We start from the raw sequence: 16,831 nt of genomic DNA on the forward strand, positions 1-16,831 counted from the left end.
GGAAAGTTTGTTTAGAGAGGTGATATGGAAGAACAGTATGGCAAGAATTAGCTTACAAGCACTACAGAGACCAAGGGAAATGGGTGGGATGGCACTACCTAATATGAGATACTACTTTCTGGCTGCCCAATTACAGTATATGAGGGGAGGTAACCTGGTGGCAGTGACAGGAAGGGGGGGTGGACCCCTGGGGAGGGATACTCCGCATAATACGGTCGCGGAAGCCGTGGAAGCCGACTCATTTAGGACCAGCTGCCCCACAGTCCAACTGATGGTAAAGTGTTGGGAGGAGGTAAAAGTAATATTGGGGTACAGAGGATATACAGAATTCTCACCAATATGGGAAAATAAAAACTTAGAGGAAATTAAGAAAATGGGGAGATTAGTAGAATGGGATCGGAGGGGCATACACTTCTTAGTACAACTATATAAGGACGGGAGACTGAAAACATTTCAGGAATTAAGGGATGAATATGGGTTACCGGCTTATTACCTCCTTAATTATATACAAATTAAACATGCGTTAGAGGCACAATTTAGAAACAGGAAGCTGGAATGGAGTAAGATGCCTGCACTCAGGAGAATCATAAGCTATAATATATCGAAAGGAGGTATTTCTGAGATCTATAGGTATCTAAAGGGAACAGAACAAGAAGGGGTAATAGAGGAGAAAAAAAAGGCAAAATGGGAAAGAGAGGTGGGCCCAATATCGGTAGAACAGTGGGAAAAGGTTCTGGCATTGGGGGCGAAAGTTTCCTTATCTCCATCAAATAGTATATCGCAAATGTATTTAATCCATAGGGTATATTATACTCCTCTTAAATTGTTTAGATTTGGGAGTAGACAGGATGCAGAATGCCAAAGGTGTGGGGACCGAAGCGGAGATTTAATACATATGATTTGGCGATGCCCAAGATTATATAGATATTGGGTAGGAATAATAGGAAAAATTAATAAAGTGTTTGGGTTATCATTGGAAGTAGAAGCCAAAATCTGTATAATGGGATTGATAGAAGAAGAGGAGGTACGAAGGGATATCCACACAGCGGTCATTAGATGCCTTTTTCAGGGGAGGAAATTAATTGCGTTTAAATGGCAGAGGAGGGAAGCGCCTACAGTAAAGGAATGGATGGAAAGGGTGAAAGATAACATAAAAAAGGAGGAATACATATATAGGAAAAGAGGTAATTATGGGAAGTTTGTTAAAATATGGGGAAAGTGGGGTGAGCAATGAGAAAGGGTGAGTAAGTTGCAAGAGTGATGGATGAAGGAGGGAATGAATGAGAGGTGAGGAGGGGGAAGGGAGAAGGGAATGAGTAATTTGTTTAAGTTTGATGTTTTTTTAAATTTTCTTTTGTATAAATTGTGAATGGAATATTATTGGCGGAGGGAATGGGAGGGGGTTGATAGGGGGAGGGAGGATGGGAGGGGGGGGATAAGGGAAATTTGTCTGTAAGGGGAATTATTGTATGTGATTATTTTGTGGTAATATTTGTAAATTTGAATATAAAGCAAATAAAATAAAAAAAGTTTAAAGATTAAAAAAAAAAAAAAAAAAACCTTAATGCACCCAACTAGACTGCATTCTGCACCCTGCCATGATGACAGCACCACCTATGGTCAGGCAGAACACCCGGCAGTCCAGATAGGCTGGTGCTGAGGTCTAAATTTAGGATAATTGAACCCAAAACCAAACTGCGGTTCAAGGGTAAAGTTAAATGACAAAACACATAGTGTGTGCTCTTCATGAGCTGGCTCTACATATATATATTTATTTACTTATAATCATAAACTTTTATATTAGGCATTATTGAAACTGCTGAATGTCTGATTAGAAACAACAGTCTAATCTAGATAGTGAGCAATCCTTCTCTCCTTCACCAACACCTGTGTGCCTGTGCAGCCAAATGTGTCTGCTCATAGGCACTTCCAATGTTTACCTACCTCACTTATATGCTTGGTGATACATCTAATAAGTGATTAAAACCTTTTGTCTATATAAGGTAAAAGAAATCTTGTGAGCCAGCTCATATCTCAACATACATATAATATATTATGTACATCATCTTCCTGTAAAAGCACACACACTATATATATATATATATATATATATATATATATATATATATATATATATATATATATATATATATATATATATATATATATATATATATATATATATATATATATATATATATATATATGTACACACACACAGATCTAACGGGGCATGGTAATATAATTAGAATGTCCCCACAATGGTTCCCTTGAAGCCCCTTGATATAAATATGAAGCTCAGTTATTCCACATCAGTTCCCCCTGAAGTTCATTCTTGAACTTATGCCTTCCCTTAATTATCTTGCACCCACCCACAACAGCCCAGAAGGCCCAGCTCCCTAACCACCACCACTGCTACCTCCTCTTCTGGTCTTGAGCACAACTAAACCCATTAGGTAGGCTTGAGACAGCAAAGAAATCCTGGTGCCTTTGAGACTTCACATCTGAACCATGAGTGCCTGCATTGTAATGTTTCATCACCCCTCTGCCTCGGAAGAGCAGAGCTCCAACATTGATGGCGGGATCCTGGCATGCTTTAGTCCCATAACGTGGGAATGCTGTGTGTTGTGAGTGAAAATTGGATCAGATCACGAGGCGGCACTCTTCAGAATGGTGAAGGAAAGTTAAGGACAGTCTAATCATTGTCCCTTTGTCTCAAGATATGGTGTGATGGTTTTTGTTGCTTCTTAAGGTGGTGGTAGGGCGGGCCTCCAGACAGTCATGCATGAATGCATAAAGAAAAAGGAGAACGTCAGTGTACAGTTATTGGAGGAATGCCAGACAGGAGGGTGGAATGTGGACGAGTAAAGTGGGATCCCCACAGGGTATAGGGTCCGAGTAACAGCCAGTATCATCCATGGCCCTTGATGGTAGGGATAGTCAACACTGCATGCTATTGCCAGGTCCTTGGGTTCACCACACCTGCTCACGGGGCTTAGGTTAAAGCAGTAGACAGACTGGGAGATGTAGAAATACAATACAACATAAGACCTGGATGTCCAGGGCAATGGTTGTGAAATACGGTACTTGTAAATCATTGTATAGGACCCACTGGACTCTTAAAAGCTGAGTAGCAGGAATGGAAAAGCCTTACAATTCACAGCTCATCTCTGATATTCAAACAAAAGTTCCAGAAGATTAATACATTTACCTTTAAAGATATAGAAGAAAATTATCAGCTAATGGACAGGTAACATCACTTAATGTAATTAAATATAAGAATATGAAACAAAGAAAGTAGAAAAGAGAGAGAGAAGAGAGAAAATAAAATAAAAAACAAGTTCAATGCTGCTTCAACCCTTACACACATTTCACTTTATGTCAAAGAGCATTGAATCTGTATTCATAAAAACAAATTAACAATAAATAACTGCTCTTAAGAATTATTATAAAGTGCCTTAAAAATATATATATTGCAGCTGTTGCAAAAAATAATAATAAAGAGGAACAAAAAAAAAAAAAATAGATAAGGAGAGAATAAAACAATGGTTTCCAAAAACTTTTAGAATTTAGTCAAACCCGACTGCACTTTATTACTCCAAATTTTTTAGAGGCTTTTCCTAAAAACAAACAAAAATAAAAATATAGTTCTAGGGTCCTCTTTTAACCACATGCCAACCAGCCGCCGCAGTTGTACTGCAGCAGAATGGTACGGCTGGGCGAAACAATGTTATGTAACGTCGCTTCGCCCCATGGCGTACGCCCTCCTGAGCCCCCCTGAGCCCCCCTGAGCCAATGCGAGTGCCAGTGGTCTTGATCACAGCCGGGCTCCCGCGATCGCTAATGAGACACGGAGAACCGGGAACGGTGTGTGTAAATACACAGTTTCCGGTTCTCTGAGGGCAGAAGAGACAGATTGTCTGTTCATACAGAGTGTGAACAGCGATCTGTTATCCTCCCTGCACAGTCCCCATCCCCCTTCAGTTAGAATACAAACTAGGACACACTTAACCCCTTCATTGCCCCCTAGTGTAAACCCCTTCACTGCCAGTGACATTTTTACAGTAATCAATGCATTTTTAATCTCACTGATTGCTGTATTAATGCCAATTGTCCCCAAAATGTGTAAAAATTGTCCGCTGTGTCCGCTATAATGTCGCAAATCGCCGCCATTACTAGTAAAAAAAAAATTATAATAGAAATGCTATAGCTCTATCCCCTATTTTGTAGGCGCTATAACGCTATAAGGGCTGAAGCAGTTAAATGCACACAATCCCCTACGTTGGTCTCTTAATAGTTAACCACATCAGGACAGCAACAAGGTGGAGTTTACTAAAGCTGTGGCCCGCGGACGGTACCTGAATAAACCTTTCCCATTAAGAAACCTTATGTCAGGTCACCTGAGACCAGGTGACAGATGCACTCCGTAGGAGTCCGAAGTGCACCGCTAGGTAGTGGACCTTAGGACTGACTGCTGCGGATTGTACCCAGGGAGATTCAGGACATAGGTCTACAGGATCACTAACACAGATCCCAATGGGAACTGGAGCATAGATTCCTCAGGGCGTTGAGTCTAAGAGCAAGCAGGTGTTCGCAAGAGCCTCCAGTAGTGAGGATGGACTTTGCTGCAGTCTGGCTCCAGGTCGCGGCCCCTAGGGTCTCATAGCTTACGCTCACAATAGACTACAGGAGAAGGAAGCAGCAGGCTGGAACAACAATGATAGTAAGGGCATAAGGCAGAGGTCAGGGCAACTAGCAGACAGGAACAACAGAGTACACGCCAAAGGTTCAGGGTCACAGGCAGAGAGGGATGGTCGGGGACATGCCAAAGGTCAAGGTCACAAGCAGACAGGAATCGTAGAGAACACGCCAAGGTCGGTAAAAGAGTCAAACGTAGAGCATACGGCAAGCAGGAAACAGGAAGCCAAACACACAATGGATACACAATCGTTGATCAGCTCCGCTGGCTTGCAGTGCACAGGTTAATATAGGGTTCCCTGATAGGGCCTGGGGTGGAGCCATGCTTAGAGGAGAGGTTATAAAAACCACCAGGTGGAAGTGGCTAGCCTCTTAGTCTGTACACATGAGGAGAGGTAAGCAAACAAAGAAAGATTACTGCATAACCATGACACCTTAGTTTGAGATATTTGGATTAACCTCTTTCGATCTTGAGATATCACCCAAATCGTCCACTTCGCTCCTCCTAAGACATCCTGATTTCCAGCTCCCTTGTTACCTCCTCCTATCCTCAAACTCAGGACTGCTCCAGAACCTCTGGAACTCCCTACTCCAGTATGTCCAGCCAGGCCCTACCCTTTCACACCTAAAAACTCCACCTAAAATGTTCCCTCAGCCAGCTCCATATCAGATCATTCCCAGCAGCTTTTATTTTTGCACCACACTCCTTCCCTTATATCATAAACCCCTTGAGCGGGGACCTTCTATCCATGCCCTGCAGAAACTGTTGCCACTATCTAAATCCTGTTGCCCAAACTACCCAACTACCCAACTTTTAACTCCTCCCTGAATCCCAACTGAAGTTTCAGTATGTGTAAGGGGATGTCAGGTTTGCTATAAAACCTCTCTTTAGGGGTTATCGAGGTACAACCCGAGGTTCCTTCTATATCCATGCCAAGGACAAGAGAATAGGTACAATAAACTTCCTGAGGTAGTGTATCCTGCTGAGTACAATTTAACCTGATGCTGAAAACAGTGCATCATGAAACGTGATCGCCTAGCAGTAAAAAGGGTTGCTGGTTTGAATCCCAACCATGACACTACCTGCCTGGAATTTGCATGTTCTCCCTGTGCCTGCGTGGGTTTCCTCCAGGTACTCCGGTTTCCTCCCACCCTCCAAAGACATGCAGGTAGGCTGATTGGCTTCTGTCCAAAATTGGCCCTAGTATATGAATGGAGATCTTGGATTGTGGGCTTCTTAAGAGTAGGAACCGGTGTGAATGTGCAATGTACAGGGATAAGGACAATTGTAGACGCTCACACTGGATGGACTGGTGTCTTTAATCAACCTTACTAACTATGTATCTGGGGCTGTCCGGAGTCAAACCATCAAAACAAGATGGACTCCAGGATGTAACCCAGTAGAGTCTGATAGGATAGTACCCAAATTGGGAATGATATATGCACAATGTTCCATCCCTGCCATTAGGGAGGAGAATAGTCCAAGTTAGATTTTGACAACCCTGGAACTGAGTCATCCACCAATCTCCACGACTCATAGTCAAATTGGATACTACCTCCACCTACCTGTTTTTGCAAAGTGGAAATTGTCCCACTGAGAAAGAGTCAGTCACTTCTGTGGTCTTGGATGCTGGACAGAGCAAGTTGGATTTCCTAACCCCTTTCCTGATATGTAGCACAAGACCTCCCAATGTGTTCCTGATTATCTCCAGCTCCAGAGTGTTTAAGGTACCCAGCGACCCGCCTCCAGCTCCAAAGGCAGTCTCCATTAAGCCTCTCCTTTTCCTAAGTATGGGAAATAGTCTGAATACCCAGATTGAAAACTACCTGCCAAAAGGTACACTTGATTCTTTATAGAGGCTGCACACCTTTTCCCTCCTTTATCAATTTGGTAATCAAACAATGTTATCCTTCACCCATTCAAAATAAGCTGCCTACACTATTCAGACAGGACTCACACAAATGACAGGGGCATAGTGTAACACTGGGGCACTGGTCTTCCTGGCATGCAGGACACGGACAACTAGTTAAGGTACACAAGGAGTCTAGGACAGAAAGGCCCCCTATGGGTATTAACTGAGGAGAATACAGCATGGCCACACATATAACCAAAGTGAGAGCACTTGGAACAGCCAAGAGCTGGTAACACCCCACACAATCTTCCTGCACAACTCTTCTCCAGACTCACTCGAAACTATACGACACAAGGCCAGACCTATAGACTCTCAACTTGTATGCAGTCTGGCAGGCCCTCATACTGCATATCTGAAGGTAAATCTAAAGGAAATTGAACAAAAAAAACTGCATAATGTGTATCCAGCTCGAGGAACTGCTGCTACCAGACACAACTGGCCAACAGAAAAAGAAAAATCCCTTGCAGCACTGAAAGGGATTTTTTGGGGGGATTACTGAACAGTAGGGGGTACAATTTGAGCGTTGAAACACACAAATATTAGTGACAAATACGCCAAAGACACATTAGACAATTGGTAACAAGTAACCACGTAAAAACAGACAAACAGGAAACGTAGACAGTCTTAGGCCGCGTACACACGGGCGGATTGTCTGGCCAACTTAGTCCGCTCGTGTGTGGGCTTCAGCGGACTTTTTCAGCGGACAGTCTGGCGGACTAAGTCTTTCGGAATTTCCGTAATTTTGTCCGTCCAAACTTGGTTTCAGCGGACAGTCCGCTCGTGTGTAGGCAAGTTGGACGGACTAAGTATGGCGCATGCTCAGAAAGGATTTACACGCCGAAGGTTGCATTGCAGTGTATTGGACTTCGTATTTCTAGTCCCGTCGTACGTGCTGTACACATCATCGCGCAAGCTTTCAGCGGACTGTCTGTTCATCGTGTGTGGTCAAGTCCGTTCATTCAAAAGTTGGACGGACTGTCTGTCGGATTGTCTGACGAACTTAGTTGGGCAGACAATCCGCCCGTGTGTACGCGGCCTTACACACAAGTCTATACAAAAGTAACATCAGATCTTTACCCTTTAAAGCCATGGAACTGCAAGTATCAGCATGGATGATCTTTGGGAATAAGACACACGTATGTAACAGATCTATGACAGATTAAATACAAACTCCGGATAATACCAAAACACTCTTACCACTAAATGCAATAACACTGACAGAGATTTATAACACTTCTTAGCCTAATATGTGTGTTAGAGTGACAATTAACCCCTGCAGTCTTACTCAACGTTTCATTTAAAAAAACGAAATGAGAACTAGAGATGCGGTCTTCAGTTAGTTGGTTCTGCTAATCAGTGGAGCGAAGAAACTCGTTCACACCAGAGCTTCATACATGTCGGATCAGAACATACAACACACATTAGGTAATCCAAAACACAGCCGAATGGGCTGACAAATAGAAGCACCAACTAAATACTGGTGATGAAAACCTAAAACATTCACATGTGAAACCCGACAAACCAGGAAAAAGAAAAACTATTTTGTATAAAGTTGTCTATGGAAGCTGAGATGTCATTTTGTTCTGAAAGCCATGAAACCCAATTATCGAATCTGAGGGATAAAACACCAATAAAATTTTGTAATAAACATTACATTTTTCGCCTAGAAACAAAATAAACTAGTGGTTTTATACCTGTAACAAGACATTAGCATATGAAACACAAATATACATTATATTACATTCCATAAAGAAAGTCTTTCTTATTTGTTTTGGAACATTGCTTTTACTTTTTTAAAATACCAAAAATTGTTGAGCTCAACTTTTATTACTACTACATGGATTTTTGTTTTATGGTATACCATTCATTTCCCCCAAAAAATGTATTCACCATGGTGAGAAAAAAAAATTAGCAACTCGTAATAAACCTTTTAGCTGTACAATTTATCAACAAATCATAATACCTCACCACAACCTCTCCAGAACTCTCTCTCTATAAAACAAACACATTTAGGTAAATACACATTTCAATGCACTATTACAGATATTTATCTTGGCTCGGGTAATTTGCATGTCAATACAGTTTGCTTTACACTCTCATGACCTGGTCAGAAAGAAGGGGGGGGGGGGTCATTTGGGTGGGTTCTCAGCAGTTGAGCCAACAGACCTCAGAGACGACACAACATATATTCCATATTCCACACACACACTCACACAATTCGCTAGGTTAAAGACGAACTCTAGACATCACACATACCAGCATGTTTTCTATAATAACCTATAATTCTTCTTAAACCCATATCTGTTTTGTAAGGTTGAAATTCTTTCAAAAATGTATTCCATTTCATTAGCCCATTAGCCCATTCTCAGCCTGTATGGACGCATTCTTATGCCGCGTACACACGAGCGGACTTTTCAACATCCAAAGTCCGAAGGACTGAGTCCGTCAGGCTATCCGATCGTGTGTGGGCTGCAACGGACTTTTGACTCGCCAAAGTCCGAAGGACTTTAGAATATGGAACATGCTTCAAATTTTTCCGAAGGAACTCCGCCGGACCCGGTCCCCTTCGAAAAATCCGCTCGTGTGTATGCTACTCCGACGGACTAACCGACGCTAGGGCAGCTATTGGCTACTGGCTATGAACTTCCTTATTCGAGCCGAGTCGTACGTCATCACGTTCGAATCCGTCGGAGTTTAGTGTGATCGTGTGTGGCCAAGTCCGCTCAGCCGAAAAGTCTGTCAGAACTCCGTCGGAATTCCAGCAGAACTCCGACGGAACTCCTTCGGAAGTCTGTCGGACATAAGTCCTCTCGTGTGTATGGGGCTTTAGGATTTTGGAATGGGACCCATGATGTAGGCGGTTCATACTTTGTACACCTAGGCCACTTTGCGAAGCGCACTGAGTATACTTCATAATCACGTCTTGTAGTCCTATATAGATTATTTTACTGACTTTTTCACTGGAACTGGATAGACAGAATCTCGTGATGTGACCAAATACCCCACATAAGCGACATTTTATCTTATCTAAAGTGGTACAACATCTCTTAGGCCGCGTACACACGGGCGGACTGTTCGCCCAACCTTGTCCGCTGAACAGTGTTTGGGCGGACAGTCCGCTCGTGTGTGGGCTTTCAGCGGACAGTTTCAGCGGACAGTTGGACGGACAAAGTCTTTCGGAAATTCCGAAAAACTGTCCGCTGAAACTGTGTTTGAGCGAACAGTCCGCCCGTGTGTAGGCTACTTTCGAAATGAGCAAACTGTTCCCGCTCGGAAAGTCCGCCCATTTCGAGCGCGTGTACAGGTAGGCGGGGCCCGCGAAGGAGACGTCGCGGGCTCCGCCGCCTGGAATGGACTTAAAGGGGAACCCAACGCCGAAAAAAATCGGCGTGGGGGTTCCCCCAAAGTCCACACCAGACCCTTGTCCGAGCACGCTACCCGGCCGGCCAGGAAAGGGGGGCGAGCGAGCGCCCCCCCCCTCCTGAGCCGTACCAGGCCGCGTGCCCTCAACATGGGGGGTGCCTTGGGGAGGGGGGGGCCGCGCGGCCCCCCCACCCCAAAGCACCTTGTCCCCATGTTGATGAGGACAAGGGCCTCTTCCCGACAACCCTGGCCGTTGGTTGTCGGGGTCTGCGGGCGGGGGGCTTATCGGAATCCGGTAGCCCCCTTTAAGAAGGGGGCCCCCGGATACCGGCCCCCCACCCTATGTGAATGAGTATGGGGTACAATGTACCCCTACCCATTCACCTGTGAAATAAAGTACAAAAAAAAACACAACACAGGGAAAAAATATTTTATTGCACAGCTCCGGGGGTCTTCCGTCTTCGGGGGTCTTCTCGCCGGACTCCTCCGCTATCTGTGTGTAGCTCTTTTGCTAGCGGAGGAGTCCGGCTTTCTTCCTCCCCGCCGCCGGCCTCTTCTCCCGACTTCGGGGGTCTTGTCCCCCTCTTCGGTTCTTCTGCCGGGCCACCGCGCCTTCTTGTAGCTCTTTTGCAGGCGGTGGCCCGGTCTTCTGTCGCCGCTGCCTTCCGTTCTTCACGCTATCCTGGTACGGCTCAGGAGGGGGGGCGCGCTCGCTCGCCCCCCTTTCCTGGCCGGCCGGGTAGCGTGCTCGGACAAGGGTCTGGTGTGGACTTTGGGGGAACCCCCACGCCGATTTTTTTCGGCGTTGGGGTTCCCCTTTAAGCCCATTCCAGGCGGCGGAGCCCGCGACGTCTCCTTCGCGGGCCCCGCCTACCTGTACACGCGCTCGAAATGGGCGGATTTGCCTCCTCCTTACGTGGGCGAGTCCGTTCATTTCAAAAGTTGAGCGAACTGTTTGGCAAACAGTTCGCTGAAACAGTCCGCTCGTGTGTGGGCAAGTCCGCTCATGCAAATTTTGAGCGGACTGTTTGCCGAAACTGTTTGACGAACAAGGTTGGGCAAACAGTCCGCGCGTGTGTACGCGGCCTTAATGACAGGCTTTGTTTTAGATGACTGAAAAAGTGGGATGTCTTTTTCTGGATTAGTAGTTTTTACCTGCGGTTTACAAAATATAGGGGCAATTTTTAAAGAGCTCTTACCTTCCAAGGATTTATTCTTGTTGGTACATGCCTTAGGTGTGGAGGATATCCCCCTGATTTCAGACCTACCCAAATCAATTGTTTTGTTATCTTCGCTATCTGAAAACTGAGAAAACGGCTCCTGGCAGATAATGGTTTCACTTCACTTTCTGCATCCTTCAGTCTTTTTCCCAACTGAAAAATGTCCTCCTGTAATCTTTGGTTTTCTAGTATTAATTGCTGGTGGATAGCCTCAGAATTTGACATAGAAGCTTCTAAAATACTGATGTTACCTTTGGTTATTTCTAGCGCTTAATTTAGGGATGTGTTTTGCACTTTCAAATGTTCATACTGTTTTGCTAACCACCTGGCTGAAAAGATTAGTGGCGTTTTCCCCATGCGCTTACTACAGCTTCTTCCAGTGAAAATTTATTTCAAATCCTCTCCTGTCAGCGGGACAGAAAGTGTCCCTTCTGCCTTGAGACTTTCCTCCCTTAATGCCAGCATGGCCATTTCCTCTCTATGTCTTGCTGCTCTGCCTTCCTCTTCCTGTACCTCCCAATCCCCCTGTACTTCACATGTTACTGGAGTATCATACTCTGTTGTGACTCTCCCTTTTTTTGTCAGCCACTGAAAGGTGATAGTTCATGTCAGCCCCTGAGAAATGACAAGGACTGGGAAACTTCATAAGGCCCAAGTCCTGACAATTGCTTTTTGTCTCCTTGATCATCCCAATTTTCTTTCTTTGTTTGGAATGATTTCTCCTTAAATCCCATAGTAAAAACATTAATTTCCTCTGTTTTATTCACTGACTCCAGAATCCATATACTCCAAGTACAGTATCTTTTTCATATGGCCGTGTCATCTTTTTGTGGTGAGCACGGTACAGATCTTCCCATACTTTAAGTTTAAATGTAGTGATGGACGAACTTCCGACGGGACGTTTCGCGAACGCGAAATGCGAACGGACCCAAACGTTCGCGAAACCGACCGTTCGCCGCGGGCCCCATTGACTTCAATGGGAGGCGAACTTTGCAAACCTTCATGTCGAATTTGCGGCCACGTGGTAATTATTAGGGGGTAAAACGTAGTCCCACCATCTGGACAATGACATAATACATGTATGAGGTGAATTTGGGATCGATAACTACAAGCATTTTTATTTTATTTGGGAAATTGTTCTAACAATTCAGGACTATGGAGCTAATGAAGGCAATGGAGGAGAGGGAAGGTCAGGGACCAGGGTAGGCAAAGAAGAGGGTGCAGGAGATGATCACCAGCAGCGTGACATACCGGAATGACACATGCACCGTGATAGAGGCATCTGACAGCAGCACCGTAATACAGAGCACTGACAGCAGCACCGTGACATACAGCGCTGACAGCAGCACCGTGACATACAGCGCTGACAGCAGCACCGTGACATACAGCGCTGACAGCAGCACCGTGACATACAGCGCTGACAGCAGCACCGTGACATACAGCGCTGACAGCAGCACCGTGACATACAGCGCTGACAGCAGCACCGTGACATACAGCGCTGACAGCAGCACCGTGACATACAGCGCTGACAGCAGCACCGTGACATACAGCGCTGACAGCAGCACCGTGACATACAGCGCTGACAGCAGCACCGTGACATACAGCGCTGACAGCAGCACCGTGACATACAGCGCTGACAGCAGCACCGTGACATACAGCACTGACAGCAGCACCGTAAGCAGCCCCAGGAGGAAGTCAGCACAGCACAGGGATGGTGTGATCCCCTCATAATAAGAACCCCCAGGAGGAAGTCAGCACAGCACAGGGATAGTGTGATCCCTTCATAATAAGAACCCCCAGGAGGAAGTCAGCACAGCACAGGGATATCATAAGCAGCCCCAGTAGAAATATGACACCGCTCAACCTCTTCAAAGAGGAGGGTAGGGGCATATAGTACGGTGTGCTTTTTTGGGTCAAGGAAGTGAGCCAAATGAATTAAGAAGGTCTGTGTGCTTGATTAAAAAAATAGTTTATAGACATATACATGGTCTACTGGTCACATGTGTTGAATTCCTCCGAGATCCATGCCTCATTCATTTTTAGAAATGTGAGGTAGTTAACACTGTGGTGAGCTAGGCGAGTACGCTTATCGGTCACAATCCCCCCTGCTGCGCTGAACGTCCTTTCGGACAGGACACTGGATGAGGGGCAAGCCAACAGTTCGATTGCAAATTGGGCAAGCTCTGGCCAGAGGTCAAGCCTGCCCACCCAGTAGTCTAGGGGTTCATCACTCCTCAGAGCGTCCACATCGGCCGTTAACCCAATGTAGTCGGACACCTGACGGTCTAGGCGTTCCCTGATGCTGGATCCGGATGACACCTGTCGATGGGTCGGCTGAAAGAATGACCTCATATCCGAAGTCACCAACACATCTTCAAACCGGCCTCTTCTTGCAGGCGCTGTTGGATTGGTACCCGCAAATCCTTCTCTGGGAGTGGGAATTGCTCCTCTGCCAGCGCACGCAAAAGCAGAATGCAGCATTTCTCGAAGCAAGGCCTGGAAGTGCTGCATTCTGACAGCCCTCTGCGACGGCGGTAACATTTCCGCCATTTTGTGTTTGTACCGGGGGTCTAAGTACGTTGCCACCCAGTACTGGTCCTTGACCCTCATGCTTTTTATACGGGGGTCCCTATTAAAACACTGGAGCATGAAGGCCCCCATTTGCACTAAAGTGGAAGCGGTGTGGTGGCCTGGCTCCTGCTCATCATCCAGGATAATGTCGTCCTCTTCATTCTCCTCTCCCCATCCTCGCACAACAGGGATCCCAGAAAGGTTTAAAGCATGCTCTTCTTGCTCCTGCTCATCCGCCCCGGCACCATCCTCCTCTGACTCCTCATCAGACTCCTGTTGTTGACTTGTCTCAGATAGAGTAGCCCCCCCTGGGAATTCATCCAGCATTGCGACTTCCTCATCTTCCCGCTCCTGCTCCTCCACAGCCTGATCAATGACACGACGCAATGCACGCTCCAGAAAGAAGGCATAAGGTACCATGTCACTGATGGCGCCATGGCTGCGACTGACCAGTTTGGTGATCTCCTCAAATGGCCGCAGAAGTCTGCATGTGTCGCGCATGAGCAGCCACTGGCGCGGTGAAAAAAAACCCAGCTCCCCAGAACCGTTTCTTTCGCAGAGTTCATACAGGTAGACGTTAACTGCACGTTTCTGCTGGAGCAGCCTATCAAGCATATAGAAGGTTGAGTTCCATCGCGTCGGGCAATCGCAAATAAGACGTCTGACCGGCAGATGGTGTCGCCGCTGAATGTCAGCAAGGCGAGCCATGGCCGTGTAAGATCTTCTGAAATGGGCCGAGATTTTCCTTGCCTGCCGCAAGATGTCCTGGACCCCAGGGTATTTGACAAGGAATCGCTGCACGACCAAGTTTAAGACGTGTGCCATGCACGGCACGTGCGTGATTTTGCCCTGTTTCAATGCGCTAAGCAGATTGGCACCGTTGTCACACACCACTTTACCAACTGTCAAATTGAGCGGTGTTAGCCACTCATCTGCCTGTGAACGCAAAGCTGAAAGGAGTGCCGGGCCAGTGTGGCTCTTTGCTTCCAGGCACAACAGACGCAGCACGGCATGGCAACGTCTCACCTGGCATGTGGAATAGGTTCTGGGGAGCTTGGGCGGTGCAGTGGAAGAGACGCTAGCAGCGGAAAAGGAGGAGGCAGCTGAGGAGGAGAGGGAGGAGGATGGAGTAGGAGGAGGAGAAGAAGAGTCAGGCCTGCATGCAATCCGTGGCGGTAAAACCAAATCTACACGGGTGCCACGGGTTACATGCTTGACGGCCGTCAGAAGGTTCACCCAGTGGGCAGTAAAACTGATATACCTTCCCTGCCCGTGTTTGCTAGACCACGTGTCTGTGGTCAGATGTATCTTGGCACCGACACTGTGTGCCAGAGATACATTCACTTGCCGCTGAACATGGCCATATAGCTCTGGGATGCCCTTCTCTGAGAAATACTTCCTTCCTGGGACCTTCCATTGTGGTGTTCCAATGGCCACAAATTTGCGAAAGGCCTCCGAGTCCACCAGTTTATATGGCAGTAGTTGGCGGGCTATGAGTTCTGACAAGCCAGCCGCCAACCGTTGGGCAAGAGGGTTATCCGGCATCATCATTTTTTTACGCTCAAACATTAGGCCCACGGAAGCCTGCCTTTTTGCAGAAAAATGTGAGCTTGGCGTGATGGAAGGTGGAGTGGAGGACAATTGTGAGGAGAGAGGAGAAGGAGAAGTAGAAGACGAGGCTGGACGGTGAGAGCCTGCAGTGTGGCTTTGTGTGTTCCGTTGCTCCCACTGGGCTCGGTGATGGCTGCTCATGTGCCTTCTTAAGGCGGTCGTCCCTAGGTGAGTATTGGGCTTACCGCGACTAACGCGTTGACTGCAAAGATTGCAGATGGCAACGCTATTGTCAGCAGCGGACACGTTAAAAAAAGCCCACACTGCGGAGCCATGTGCCGGTGTCCTGGGAGCGCCAGATGTGACCGTACATGGTCGATGACTCGCTCCTGATACATTTGCAGTCTGCTTTGTCCCTGCTGTGCAATGTAAGTCATTGCTGCTTCTCCTCCCTATCTGCTGGTCCATATCTCCCTCTGAACTCCCCTCCTCTTCCTCTCTTGTGGGCACCCACGTGACATCACTAGACACGTCATCATCAACGTCACCTTCCCCACCGCTATAAGTAGAGATCTCGGAGTAGGCAGCAACACCGGGGACCAACCTCCTCCTTGGGCTGATCTGGGTACTGGCGTCAGACTGCTGAGTAGCGCTTGTTGCTACCTCCTCTTCCTGATCCAATACCAAGAGTGGCTGCGCATCAGAAATGTCCTCTTGATATGGATCGGAAAATAATTCCAGTGACTCAAGCGGAAGGTATGTGGTGGTGGTGGTGGTGGTCGTGTTGTTGGTGGTAGTGTCTTTGGGGGTGCACATAGCAGAGAGTGAAGAAGAGGGTGCAGATCGAGAGGATGAGGAGGGTGCAGAAGAGTAAGGCTGAGCGAGCCACTCAACCAAGTCTGGTGCATCCTTTAAAGTAATTGAACGCACCTTCTGCAACTTCCCACTTTGGCTCAAGCCTGTTGCTCCTGCCCTACCCCTACCACCCCTGCGGAAGGGCCTGCCTCTTCCTCTGCATGTCATTTTTTAAATGACCCTGTGACAAAACTCTTAGTCCCTATACCGCTGAAGGACTGCTGCAGTATAGGTGAGCGGTCAGCAGTGGTGCACGTCAACCCTATCTATTGTGGACCTATAGCGGTCCTTACAGAACAGCAGACTGTACCGCACTCAAGCCTATGTACCGTAGCACCCTATACCAAGTTACCAGTCCTTATAAGAACTTTTGTGGACCAAGCAGGTTGTGTATTAGTGTTTAGCAGACTGTACGTCAGTCCCTATACCGCTGAAGGACTGCTGCAGTATAGGGCAGCGGTCAGCAGTGGTGCACGTCAACCCTATCTATTGTGGACCGATAGCGGTCCTTACAGAACAGCAGACTGTACCGCACTCAAGCCTATGTACCGTAGCACCCTATACCAAGTTACCAGTCCTTATAAGAACTTTTGTGGAACAAGCAGGTTGTGTATTAGTGTTTAGCAGACTGTACGTCAGTCCCTATACCGCTGAAGGACT

The 16,831-nt window shown here is 46.7% G+C and overlaps 1 protein-coding gene across 1 annotated transcript in view; it reads left to right on the forward strand.

The window, feature by feature from the left end:
- The window catches only part of NKAIN3 (sodium/potassium transporting ATPase interacting 3), an 821,388-nt gene that overhangs the window by 436,004 nt on the left and 368,553 nt on the right, over nt 1-16,831 (forward strand). The gene's annotated exons all lie outside the window — the stretch shown is intronic.

The sequence above is a fragment of the Lithobates pipiens genome, unplaced genomic scaffold (assembly GCF_037356315.1).
Source record: "Lithobates pipiens isolate NorthernLeopardFrog02 unplaced genomic scaffold, aLitPip1_a1.2 Scaffold_19, whole genome shotgun sequence".
Taxonomy (NCBI): Eukaryota; Metazoa; Chordata; class Amphibia; order Anura; family Ranidae; genus Lithobates; species Lithobates pipiens.